Raw genomic sequence first — 12,632 nt, forward strand, 5'->3', positions numbered from 1 at the left:
ACGTTATCAGTAACAAGTGTCTCAGTGTTGTTTATTCACCTGACTGTTTGTTAACTGTAAATCTCTGACAAATCTCAACAACAGTATTATTTTCCAGTAATCTAATGCAGTGTTTCCCAACCTTTTGGTGCCACTGCACATATTTCACATTAGAAAAATCACACGGCACACCACCAAACAAAAATGTCACAAAAAGCATATTGATCATTTTTTCCCCGCGCCCCAGGCACAGTGGAATTGGCTCAGTGTGTCCCCAGTATACCTTTTTTGCTTTCTTCTGACCACTACTTATGCTAGGGCCTTCATCTAGGTCGGAATTTTCTCCAGGACCCAGTTCAGACTGGTTACTTTTTCTTTTCAAATATTTATCTATTTCTCACAGCATGACTATTATGTAATTTCTTCTTCAACTTCTTCTCTTTTACTGGCAGTTGGCAACCAATGTTCTCTCTAAGCTGCGCGCGTGCGCAATTGCGCACTGCTGGCACGGTCTCTGCGCACAAAAAATCTGTGTTGCGCACACAAAAAAAAATCTAACCTGAATTGAAATTAAAATGAATACTTTAACAATTCTGTTTTGCAGTGTTAGTCAGTAAGTGACTGGCTGCTTCCGTATGGGATTAGAACGATGCCACCTTATCCCATAGTCCAGCCAATAATGCGATTCACATTCGTATATACGCAGCTAATCAACGTCGTTGACAGGCTATGACAACGTCCTTATGTGCTAACACCGGTGTTTTAGCTAGCAAAGCGGCGTGGCTGATGTGGAGTGAAGCCACGTTAATGACAACGTGTACAACCATTGGAGATGTGAGCAGGACGGACGGAACGATTGACGGAAAAAGTGTGAACTTTATACCAGTTTTTAAATTGTTGTTGATAGGCCACGTAAAACCAGAGTTATGATAAAAATATATGCAATGTTTGGTTTTCTTCCTGAATTACTGCGGGAAGAAACGGTAAAAAACGGCGTTTTATAAGGAAAACACTCCGCCTGTGAGCAAAAACAAAACCAAAAAACCCCACCCTTTCCTATTGGTTGAAAAATGCACCATGTCGACCAATCAAAAAATGATATGGCAACATGGCATTTAGTTGTTTAGGAAGGGGGGAAGTTTTAGGAGTGACGGCGTTGGTTTGAGATGAGAGAGATTTTCGACGTTTAGCACAAATCTTATGTAGTTAGTGTGTAGTGTAGTCAATAGTTTTGTTGTGTGTGTCAGAACAATGAGGCGACTGCTGAATGTTACAGGTGTTACAGGAGTGATACATCTCCTGTTGTCAGGCCTGCAGGTATCAGGCTGTTGTTCTCCTTTATCTCATAGTGGACAGAAATTATTTTTTGGAGTGGCATAAATAATTTGTGTGGCATCAAATTTGATGCAGAACAGCTGATTGTTCTGTAAATAGTTTGAAGTGTTTATTTAAAAAAACGCCTTGGCTGCATTTTTAGGTGAACAGCTGCAAAAAAGGTTGTTGTTTGCAAAACTCAGTTACTTTTCTGAAGAAGTAACTATATAATTAATTGCCCAACATTGGTCATTATATACTGTATTTTGCAGACAGAGTTACAGGACTCTCTCCCAGATCACAGACTCATACTCATAATACAAGTCAGAGCTTTATATTTTAAAAAAAGAGAGTTGTGTTTATAAATTGGAGTTCAAGTTATTTTTACTTCCAATAGTGTGAACATACTACACAGGTCATGTACAAGATTTTTTTAAATTTTCATTTTAAGTGGGCTAAAGCACAATTAAAAGGAGTCTAACACAAATGTAAATGCTGTAATTTGATTAATTTAATAAACCATGTAACTTGGATGGATTCGATGCTGGCGTGACCACAGTGCACACGTCTGTTGTTGCTCACAGTGGTCCAAGGGGTCGCTCAAGGAGTTTGTGTGTTTGCTCAGACAAATGAAAAATTAGAGGGAACATTGTTGGCAACCCATTTAAGTAGAGCAGGTAGTTGTACTGCCCTCTAGTGGAAGACAATGTAATCGTTCTGCCGGTTACTCACGTCGATCGCTTAGAGTACTAATCATTTCTCATGGCATACCTATGTGCCACAGCACAGTGGCTGGGAAACACTGATCAACAAACAACATTATGGCTTTAATGTAAGTAAAAAGTTTAAATACTTGTTTTACCATTTTGTGAACCAGTTATTCAACACAAAACAGTGATTATGCAACTTTATGCAACACTGCTTCTCATGAAATACCATCTGTATTTGGGAACAGTTCTACAGCCTGACAATCCAGCCTGTTCTACAGTTTACTACACTGTATTCTTTTTCTCGACGCCCCTGGTCTTGTTCTTGGTCCCCACTGTGACACCCCATTTAAGAAACTCGGCTCTGCCACCCACACATTTAAAGTGTAATTATTTTATGAGTTTTAGCAGCAATTATGAAGGAAAACTTTGGTAGCCTTTAAAATTAAAAAAGGAAGCATACATAGAATTACACAGTCTACTGTGACATGGCAGTCATGCCAGCAAGCAGAAACAAAGAGTCATCAGACCCTTGACTGACTGCGTTTGAATGTTTGTTTTAGCGACTCAGTGTTTGTAAGGTAGTAAAGCTATGTCATAATGTTAATGGATGGAATAAATGCTGTACATTCATAAATATTAATGGATTATTCAGAGCTTTAGTACTGCACCAAATTACAACAATCAGATTAACAGCTCTTGGCAACAGTGGGAAGGAAAACCTACCTTTTTACAGGAAGAAACCTCAGCCAGAACAGGCTCAGGTTGGTGGTAAGGGGAGGAAAACATTATTTTCATGTAGTTATTTGAAAAAAAATATAAATGTCTCTTTTATTATGTTTATGTATTCATTTAGCAGGGCTCTGAAATCAAGGCTGAACCCACAATACAGCATCGCACTATGGTCCCATCTTCCTGTACCATGATTGTGATACCCAACAGTGGGTATGTCTACATAGAGCATGTAAATGTATACAAACGCTTTTCTTTCTACATTTTTTTCCAACATTTTATTCAGACAAATCGAGTGTGAGCCAGAATAACTGTTACAAGTTGCATCACATGACAGTGAATAATATGCCTGCGAGCTTCCAACGACTGTTGGCAGCAAAACCAGAAAGTTTGTTTTCACTCGTCTTCAGCTGTCAGCTCACATTTATAAATCAATCTGAGAAGCCAGTCGCTACGCAGCCCGTTGCTGTTTCATAACATGCTCGTCTTGCTTAGTCAGACTGCTTCTCTCCCCCCCCCCCACTCTCAGCCTCTCCCTCTGTTCCACTCTCTGCTTCCCTCCTCTGCTTTTTCCATTCGGTTTCATTTTGCTTTGCATCTTTCCTTTCCACTTCCTCCTTTTGATTCCCTTTATTCCATCACACTCCTTCTCCGTCTGTGTATCACAACTCTCTGGGGTTTTGATCCGATCATTGGAGATGATGTCAGCGAGCCTTATTGTGGCTTCATGTGATATGTGCTCGTGCATCTCGATACCAAGCTTGGTGTAAATATATCTTGGCTGCTGGCGAAGCAGAAGCGTTAGTTTGCGTTATCTGTGATGTCGTTAGTGATGGTAATAAGGAGAACCGGCCAAAAATCAGGGAGAAAGAATTAATCATTTGCTGGCTCCACTATGCTAAGGCAAGATCTGTGTGACTAAGACACATACACACACTCAAGCAGTGGCAGTGATATTTAGATACAGCAGGGTGCAGTCGTTCTATTCTCTGAGCCTTGGAAGACTGCGATTGGTGGTGCAGCGGACTTCAAGGCAGTGGATGTCTCCCCCGGGGGATAGAGCCATGTGACAGTCCGAGAAAGAGAGAGAGCGAGAGAGAGGGGGCCAAATGATGGAATATGAGTATTTATCTGCACGGAAACCTGCTACAAATGTCAAATGTGAAGGCCCTGTCCTTTAGTCCTTTTACACACAATGTTTCCAGCTCGCTTGTCAGCCTGCGATCAGATGGGCGTCCAGGTGAGGTTGTTGGTAAATGATTGCAATATTTCATCTTTTTCTTAACAGCACACCTGGCAAAATTTAATTTTTTCCCCTGGGTTTCTTCCATATCTCCACAGTGTGCCCCAACTTCCAGATAAACTCCCGTGATGCAAGCATCCATAAATTTTGTGAATTGATTGAATGTCGCCGAAATCGCCAGACCGTCTATGAAACAAACACACACAATGCACATAATGGGAACCTTTCTGTCACCACAACCCGGCAACTCACAACCCAATTTGCAGAACAGGCATGCAGCTGCTGTCTGTGCAGCGTCAGCTGTTGTTGTTGCTAAACCACTTCTTTATATATTTATTTATTTGCACAAAGACACAGAAAAGATCGGCATTAAAAACACACACACACAGAAAATGTATAATACATTGAGCAGAACTCTGGTTGGCTGCAGTTTGGGAGCACCTGGATATTTCCCTATGACTGTTGATGTGGCCTGTTGTGAATGTAGCAGCGGTATTATCAGAAGATAGAAAGAGTGGATGGAAATCTCAGAAGCTACGCAAGTCAGTCTGTAGTCCTAATACATTCTATAGGTGGTGGTCTCAAATTTTCTGTGACTGAACTGTTCATATCATATCACCAAAATCATTTAACTTGCTCTGTTGCTTGTAGTTCATCAATTAGTCCTAAAAAGTGCCTAAAAATGTGTATGCTATACAAAAGTTGTATATGCTATATACTAGACATTTAAATTGGCTGGCTAGGAAATCACCAAAACGAAACACAAATACCAACAAGGGAGAAAGGTATTAGCATAGACGTCACAGTAAATATCAAAGCATTGCAGCAAAGCAAATCTGAGGGCAGTGCCAGATGAACAATGAAACTCAAATAGGCCAGTGAGAGGTAAAAATTAGATACATTTAAGGGATGAGCGCACTGAACACTCTGCTTTTTATCATAATGATTGCAAACAACAATAGGTTTGTGTTAATTTGGCAGACCTATAGATTTGGCTGAAACTAAGCCTCTCACTTGAATGCGGGAACATACTGACACAGGCCATTTGTTTTCTGCCAAATAACCACATTGATCCTTCCCTCTGTGTCACAGATTTTGCATTCAAATCATCCAGCACAGACTTGACTAAAAACTGACTTGTGTAAATTGAATTCAATGATGGTTTTTATTTGTCAAAATCATTTTTCACTGGGTTGGACAAAAACTCTATTCTGATTAAAATTCTAAGGATAAGTACATTGAAATTCTCTGATTTCTTACCGACAGGTGATCTACCTGACAAATGCTTCTTGGCATCCTTATCAGCGAACTGACTGTGTGAATTCTCAAGCTTTTTCAGGCCATGGACCCTCAGAGGGGAGAATTTTGATATCAATGGCATCTTAAATATAACATCAACTGTACCAGAATGTGTCATAGTTGTTTTACCAACTTCTACAAAACTTTCAAAGCCTCTGTCTTTGGAATCGGTCACCGACTGGTGTCTAGGCATGACTGGGGATTTAGCTACAAATTTCACAGTGACCACTGATGGGAATAATGGCATTACAAGTAACAGCGTTACTAACGGCGTTACTTTTTTCAGTAATGAGTAATCTAATTACTACTTCTATCGTTACAATGCCGTTACCGTTACTAACAAGAAAATGCGGTGCGGTTGCGTTACTATTTTTCAACAAACAGACGGTTTAAGCTGTCTTCAGCTTACCGCACCTTGCCGCATCAGTTGCACGGAACTACGTAAGTAATCTGGGCGCTACAGCTTTAAGCAGCTGCGCCCACTCCCGTGGACGGCAATCGCTTTCTGCCCGATGATCACTTTTTGGTACAACACCTGGAGCTAGGGGGCAAAACAATCGCATGAGTGCTGCTGTTTGACCGAGGAAGAATAAAGTAGACGTGGTAAAATGGTCAAAATGGTAAAAATGGTAAATAGCCTGTATTTGCATAGCGCTTTACTAGGGCTGGGCGATATGACCCAGAATTCATATCTCGATATTTTTTAGCTGGATGGCGATATAAGATATATATCTCGATTTTTTTTTTTTTAAAGCCATAAGTTAAGAACAAAAAGAGAGTTCTAGTCACACTGTGTCCCAGATGTGGGCGCTTTTATTTACATACAGCGTAGATGTACATGAAGAAATTATTCAAAAATAAATTATCAGCATTTATTAAATAATCATGGTCCATAAATAAAAGAAAACAATGTTTTTTTGTGCATAACAAAAAGCTCACAATTGTGCAGTCAAAATGTAAACTAATAGACGCTGAGCATAGTAACAAAGAGACAGATTTCACAGCTGCACCACGTCTCTGAACAGGTGCCGTTTGTGGTCCTTATACACACACAGTACGGTAATATTACGTTGAAGCACAGTACGTATCACTCCGCGAGGCTCCTCCCCGGTAGCCCTAATCCTCCAAGACAATCCATCAAGCGGTGCAGCTCCGTAGCTTAGCAAAGTCATATTAAAACATTTTTTGACAGATTGCTGAGCGCTGTGTACCACATAAAATCGGTTCGCGGTCAGTAAGCACAACCAGAATTCATACATAAGGCGCACTGTCGAGTTTTGAGAAAATGAAAGGATTTTAGGCCGTGCAGCCCCTCCTGGCTGCATGTCGTTAGCGCGGTTAGCTCGTTAGCGCGGATAGCTCGCTAACACGTTGACGCTGTCCAGCCCCACGCACGGTAACTCGCTAACGGAGATTTTCCGCTTTCATCTTGTTATTGCCTGCAGGTGAAGCTATGGGGGAGGCGGAGTTGTGTTCAGTGAAGGAGAGGCGAGGCCGAGTAACGTTGCGTAGAGACAAAAGTGGACGAAAGAGAGGCAAACCTGCGGCTCCACAAGTATAATTATAACGTAACATAGACTATATCGATATAAACGATATTGTCACATCTTATATCTCGTATGAAAATATATCGATATTTTTAAAAAACTCGATATATCGCCCAGCCCTACGCTTTACTAGTCCCTATGGACCCCAAAGCGCTTTACAGTACATTCAGTCATTCACCCATTCACACACCGGTGATAGCAAGCTACATTGTAGCCACAGCTGCCCTGGCAAAGGTGAGGCTGCCGGACACTGGCGCCACCGAGCCCTCTGACCACCACCAGTAAGCAACGGGTGAGGTGTCATGCCCAAGGATACAACGACCAAGACTGCCGGAGCTGGGTTTCGAACCGGCAACCTTCCGATTACAAGATGAACTGCCAACTCTTGAGCCACGATCGTGGTAAGCCAATCACATGACCACTTCAAGATGACAAAGCAACAAGGTGATATGTGTATATATATATATATATATATATATACCAATTTCTAAATTGTGTTGACAGGTCATGTAAAACCAGTCATGATAAACAGTATATACGCGTTTTTTCCTGAATAGTTTCGTCATGTTTACTGTCTAAGGACAGCGCTAGCAAGCACTTTCTGCTTATGAGAGTGCTTGCTAGAGCTTTAAAACAAACACCAACAAACAACAGCTCTTTCGTGTTGGTGGAAAAATGCACGATGTCGACCAATCAAAAGTGATATGGCAACATGACATTTGGCTGTTTAGGAAGAGGGGGACGTTTTAGGAGTGATCGCGAGAGAGAGAGAGAAAGAAAGACAGCAGAAAAAGAGAGAGAGAGTGAGTTTTGAGATGTGAGAGATTTGTGACGTTCAGCATGTTTGGATTGTGTAGTTAATGTGTTGTCTTGTGTAGTTAGTGTGTAGTGTTGTAGATAGTGTTGTGTTGTGTGTCAGAACAATGAGGTGACTGCTGTCTCCGGGTAGAAAACAGGAGGAGTGATACACCTGCTGCTGTCAGACCTGCAGGTATCAGGCTGTGATGTTCTCCTTTATAGTGGACAGAAATTTTTGGGGTGGCACAAATAATTTGTGTGGCATCTTATTGAATGCAGAACAGCTGATTGTTGTGTAAATAGTTTGAAATGGTTATTAAAAAGGGGGTAAAAGGGTAAATGGCTGCAAATAACTTTGTTGTTTGCAAAACTTGTTCATATGATTTTAAAACTGACAATTTATATTTGCATTTAAAGTTATGAAATATGATTCATTAAAGATGTTTGTGGTTGTTACAGTAAAAATATAACTTTTTCTACTCGGATTTTATGTTTTTTTTTGTCTGATTTTAGATCAATTGTGTTAATAGAGTATGCCAACATGAAAACATAAATGTAAATTCAGACACGTGAGGTTGTGCTGAAAAGGATGATACCAAACAAGCAAAGTAAATAGTTTTTAAAAGTAAAATGTAGAGGTCAAATCAAAAGTAGCTAAAAATGGCCAGTTATACCCCGGAAAAAATGTTAAACTTTTTTTTCAAAGTAACGCAATAGTTAGTTTTCAAGTAATTAATTACTTTTAGAATCTTGTAACTAAGTTACTAACTCAGTTATTTATTTTGAAGAAGTAACTAGTAACTATAATTAATTACTTTTTCAAAGTAACTTTCCCAACAGTGACTGCCAGCAGGGTCTTCAGGCCTTAATGGTAACAGGGGCTTTAACTGGATGTATGGCAATAAAGTCATTATGGCTTCATTGAGAGGTCTGACAGAAGGCAATGATATAGGAATTGTCTGTTTGTAACTATGATCTACAGTACTTGAGTAAATTTAAAGATTTTATGAGAGTGCCAATGTCCAATTTCACTCATGTTAGAATAATGCAGATAGGTATCCAGTTCATAAAGAAAGTTTGAACCCATTGGTGGTATTGAACTGGTTGTGCACTGGCTAACCTTGCCATAATTTTTCAGCATGCTGGTTCTTGTTTTAAATTTTAGCCCAGATTGTGGGCTAAAATTTTAACAACTTAGGTTCTTAAAGCTAAGTTGGCTTTGTTGCCTAAATTGTAACCGTGTAAAGACAAAAATATGAATACAAAATATTGACATGACACATGAAACAGCGGCACGCTACATGTATTTACGAGATATGACATAGCAAGGAATGCAAGAACTTATTAAACCGGTATACAGGTGTCAGGTTCAAGGTTTAATTGTCTAGTGTGGGTAATGAAATAATTCTAATGATATTAAATCCCAGACTTAGGTCGTATCATTAACCGTGTAATTTATTTCAACTACAATCTGTAACCACTTAGTAAGGTGATGAGATTAGAAAAGGTGAATGGCCGCAACCAGCAGGTGCAGTATAACTGCTTGCTGCTTGACAGCACTTTAACTGATAAAGAACATGCTTGATTTCATAATGGACTAATTTCACAATTAATTTACTGACTAAATGAAGCTGTTAATTGTTCTGTTACATTTCCTCTTTGAACGAACAATGCCATCGTTTTTTAGTCTTTACACATACTGCGACATGTTTTTGTGTTCTTTGTTTTTTTCCCTCTTCTTTCTGCTATTGTAGGTTATTGTTAATATGAGGTTAAATGGAGCAAAATAAAATGTTCAAATATCAAAATAGAAGTAACAAAAACTTTCAGTGGTTACACACATTCAGTAGGCTTAGTAGAAAGCTGCTAATGCTAGCAAGCCAGCACAGTTTCAGGCACAAAGATCTCTAAGCCCACTTTACCTGAGTTTGACATGGCAGCAGGAGGCCGGCTTCACTGGGATCAACTTTGCTTGCAGATGATCAAACAGGAGCTCTCTGAATCCACTGAATCAGTCCTTCAAACAGTGTTTCCAAAATGGTCTGCAATGAGGCAAGTCCAGGTCTAGCTCAGGGTTTAATGGAAACCTTACATTATTGTTCCAACGTACACTCACTTGCCTTTTTGTTAGGCACTCCTGTTCAACTCCTCAATAACACTTATCAGCCAATCACATGGAAACAACTCGATGAATTTTGGTGATGTAGACACGATGAAAACGATCTGCTGAAATTTGAGTGACTTTAAATGGGGTATGATTGTTAGTGCCAGTTGGGCTGGTCTGAGTATGTAAGAAACTTAATTTACTGGGATTTTTGCACATCATATCTAAGGTTTACTGAGAAAAAAAGTATACAAAAGAGGGGGAGTGAAATTGTCCTCTTGTTGCCAGAGATTTAAAGATATGAACCAAGCATTGAGCTAATAGGAACTCAAGAGTAACTTAAAGAACTGTTCATTATAACCAAGCAGAAAGCAGAAGAGCATCTTTAAATGTACAACACATTGAACCATTAAGCATGGGCTATAGCAGCAGAAGAAGACACTGAGTGCCATTTTGAACCCTTGAAAATGGGAACCTGTATAAAAAAGTCCATTATTTTTAAGGGTGCAAAGTATATCCCTTTAATTAAAGCTGAAGGTCTACACTTCAATCACATACTGATGATTCAATTTACTACCACAGTGGTGGTGTAAAAATGCATAACTACAAAAACTGTATCTAGGAGATAAATCTGGCATTTTTTCAGTTCAGTGTTTTTGTACATAGTCCCTGACTAATAAAAAATAACAATAAACTAGGATGCATCCACAGTAAAATGCTGAGTATTTTCTTTATCATATTTTGTTTAGCTGACTTTCAACCAGTTTCAGAAAATACTAAATTATTCACATTTTCATGCAAAAAGAAGATTTTTTTTTCGTACTTAACAAAAACTGACTTGTACTTTTCTTCCCTTTTTGTTTTGACATTTTCATCTCAGTGTTGGACCGACGGCCTGCATAAGTTTTAGTTTTAATTTAGTCTTAATGAACTATTATAACCACAGTTGGCCTCTGTGGTAAGAACTCAGAAAACATCCCAAAGCTTTTGAAAGCATCATTTGTTTTCGCCTGAACTATTGATCATTGTACTGAGTTTGAAAAAACAACACATTGTTGTAATATTGATGGTGAGGATAATTAAGCCTGAAGGAGTCGGTAAGGTTCCCATGGGTCTTTGATAGGTACCCAGAGGATCCAACTCTTGAAAGAGTACAGTCAACTGTGCATCCTTTGGCTCATAATAGGAAACAGTGATGGAGAAATACAAAACAAAGTATGTGTCATTCGTACCACTACAATGGAGAGAAATGTTTGAGGGAGGTTATGCTGCCCGCTGTCTGTTTTATGGGAAACAATTTCCCCCTATTCAGCATGACAAAAATTAATGCACTCCGAAACCCACATTGCACAAACACTGACTAAGTGGTATGTAAGAAGTGGACACAATTAAGGTAACGTCACACGAAGGGTGGAATTTCAGCTTTGAGGCAAATAAATCACTGCTAGAAATGCACCGGAGAGTCATTAATTTGAATGCTAGTCAGCAGTATGGGTCTGATTAAACAGGGGTTTGACAACAACTTCTTTAATGTCACTTTTTAAAGCAACATGAGGAAGTGTTCCAAAGAGGCCACTGAGTACCCAATTTGCAGGTGCGCTGGCAACAAAATCTACAAATTGTTTGGCAAGAAGAACGTGTTGAAAAATAAAACATATGCCAAGAATGAACAAACTGTTTGCAAGCTTTTGTGTGCCAAGGCGTACACAGGAACAAAAACACACTAACTGGATGTTTACTAAGTAGTTTACAAATTGGGGGAACTAAAATATGACTCACAGTTTGTACTTCACATGTTGTCTTATAAGCAGATGTTTATAAAGCTGCCATATGTGAAAATCACTTGTATAGAACATATAATTGGATAAGATGTGCATAGCCTGGTATGATGCAAACAAAAACCTGCAATTCTGCATAATGAATGTTGTAAATGTGCCAGAAATTCTTTCACTGTATTTTCATTCTTGCTAACTTTATGTTGAGGAAGACAAATTATAACTTCCAGCCACAGTTGCTAACTGAATCTGTCATATTTAAACAGGCCTTGATGATTCTAATGATTCTTTAAATTGCAATTTTACCACTACAAAGAAGACTATGACATTTTATAGTATTTGCTTCCTTTGGTGTGGATGTTGTTTACCTCATGTTAACCATGACTGGAGATATGAGAGAAGGCCTTGTGTTAAGGTCTTTGTTATGCACCTCTGTTGTCGTTTTTGCGCTTTCTTCTGTTCTTCCCTTTCTTTTATGCCTTCCTGTCTTTGGCATTTTTTTGTGTGTGTCAGTGTTTCTTTATTTCCTTCAGTCCTTGAACCTGACACTTGTATTTCTTATTTTAAAAAGCTTTCTTTTGTTTTTATTTCCTGCCTTTGTCTTCTTCCCTCCATTTATCCACACAGTAAGTAAGCTTTATTTATTATAGCGCTTTTCAAGGGCAAATTTGACAAAGTGTCTACAGTACAGAATATGTTTGTTCAGTTAGCCAATTAGCTTTTGTGTTATCATTTTGTCAGGCTAGCTACCTACTGTGAGTGTCATTCCTTGCATCTCACACATTTTCTTCCCGAATTTTGTTTTTCCTGATTGCTTTTTGCATTATTTAGTTGGAGATTCACAAAAAACGTGATTTCTATCTCGCCTCATACAACTCTTTTTTTCTTAATAAAGTATACATCAATGTTGCATTGAGACAATTCGAATTCATGAGTAGTTGCATTAGGCTGGTGACGATGAAAAGAAAGGGGAGAATAAAACAAATCTCAGTGCAAATAAAAGCTAAAGACAGAGGTTAATACCACTTACTTGGCTTTTAACTTCCACTTGATTAGATTTGATTAAATTAAGACACAGGTAAATGCTGTTGGTTTAGCTAATTGGATTTAGTTTGAGTGATTTGGAACAGATAT

Source organism: Mchenga conophoros, linkage group LG23, assembly GCF_057382185.1.
Source record: "Mchenga conophoros isolate Kocher_MC1m ecotype Shallow Benthic linkage group LG23, M_conophoros_male_GT1.1, whole genome shotgun sequence".
Classification (NCBI taxonomy): domain Eukaryota; kingdom Metazoa; phylum Chordata; class Actinopteri; order Cichliformes; family Cichlidae; genus Mchenga; species Mchenga conophoros.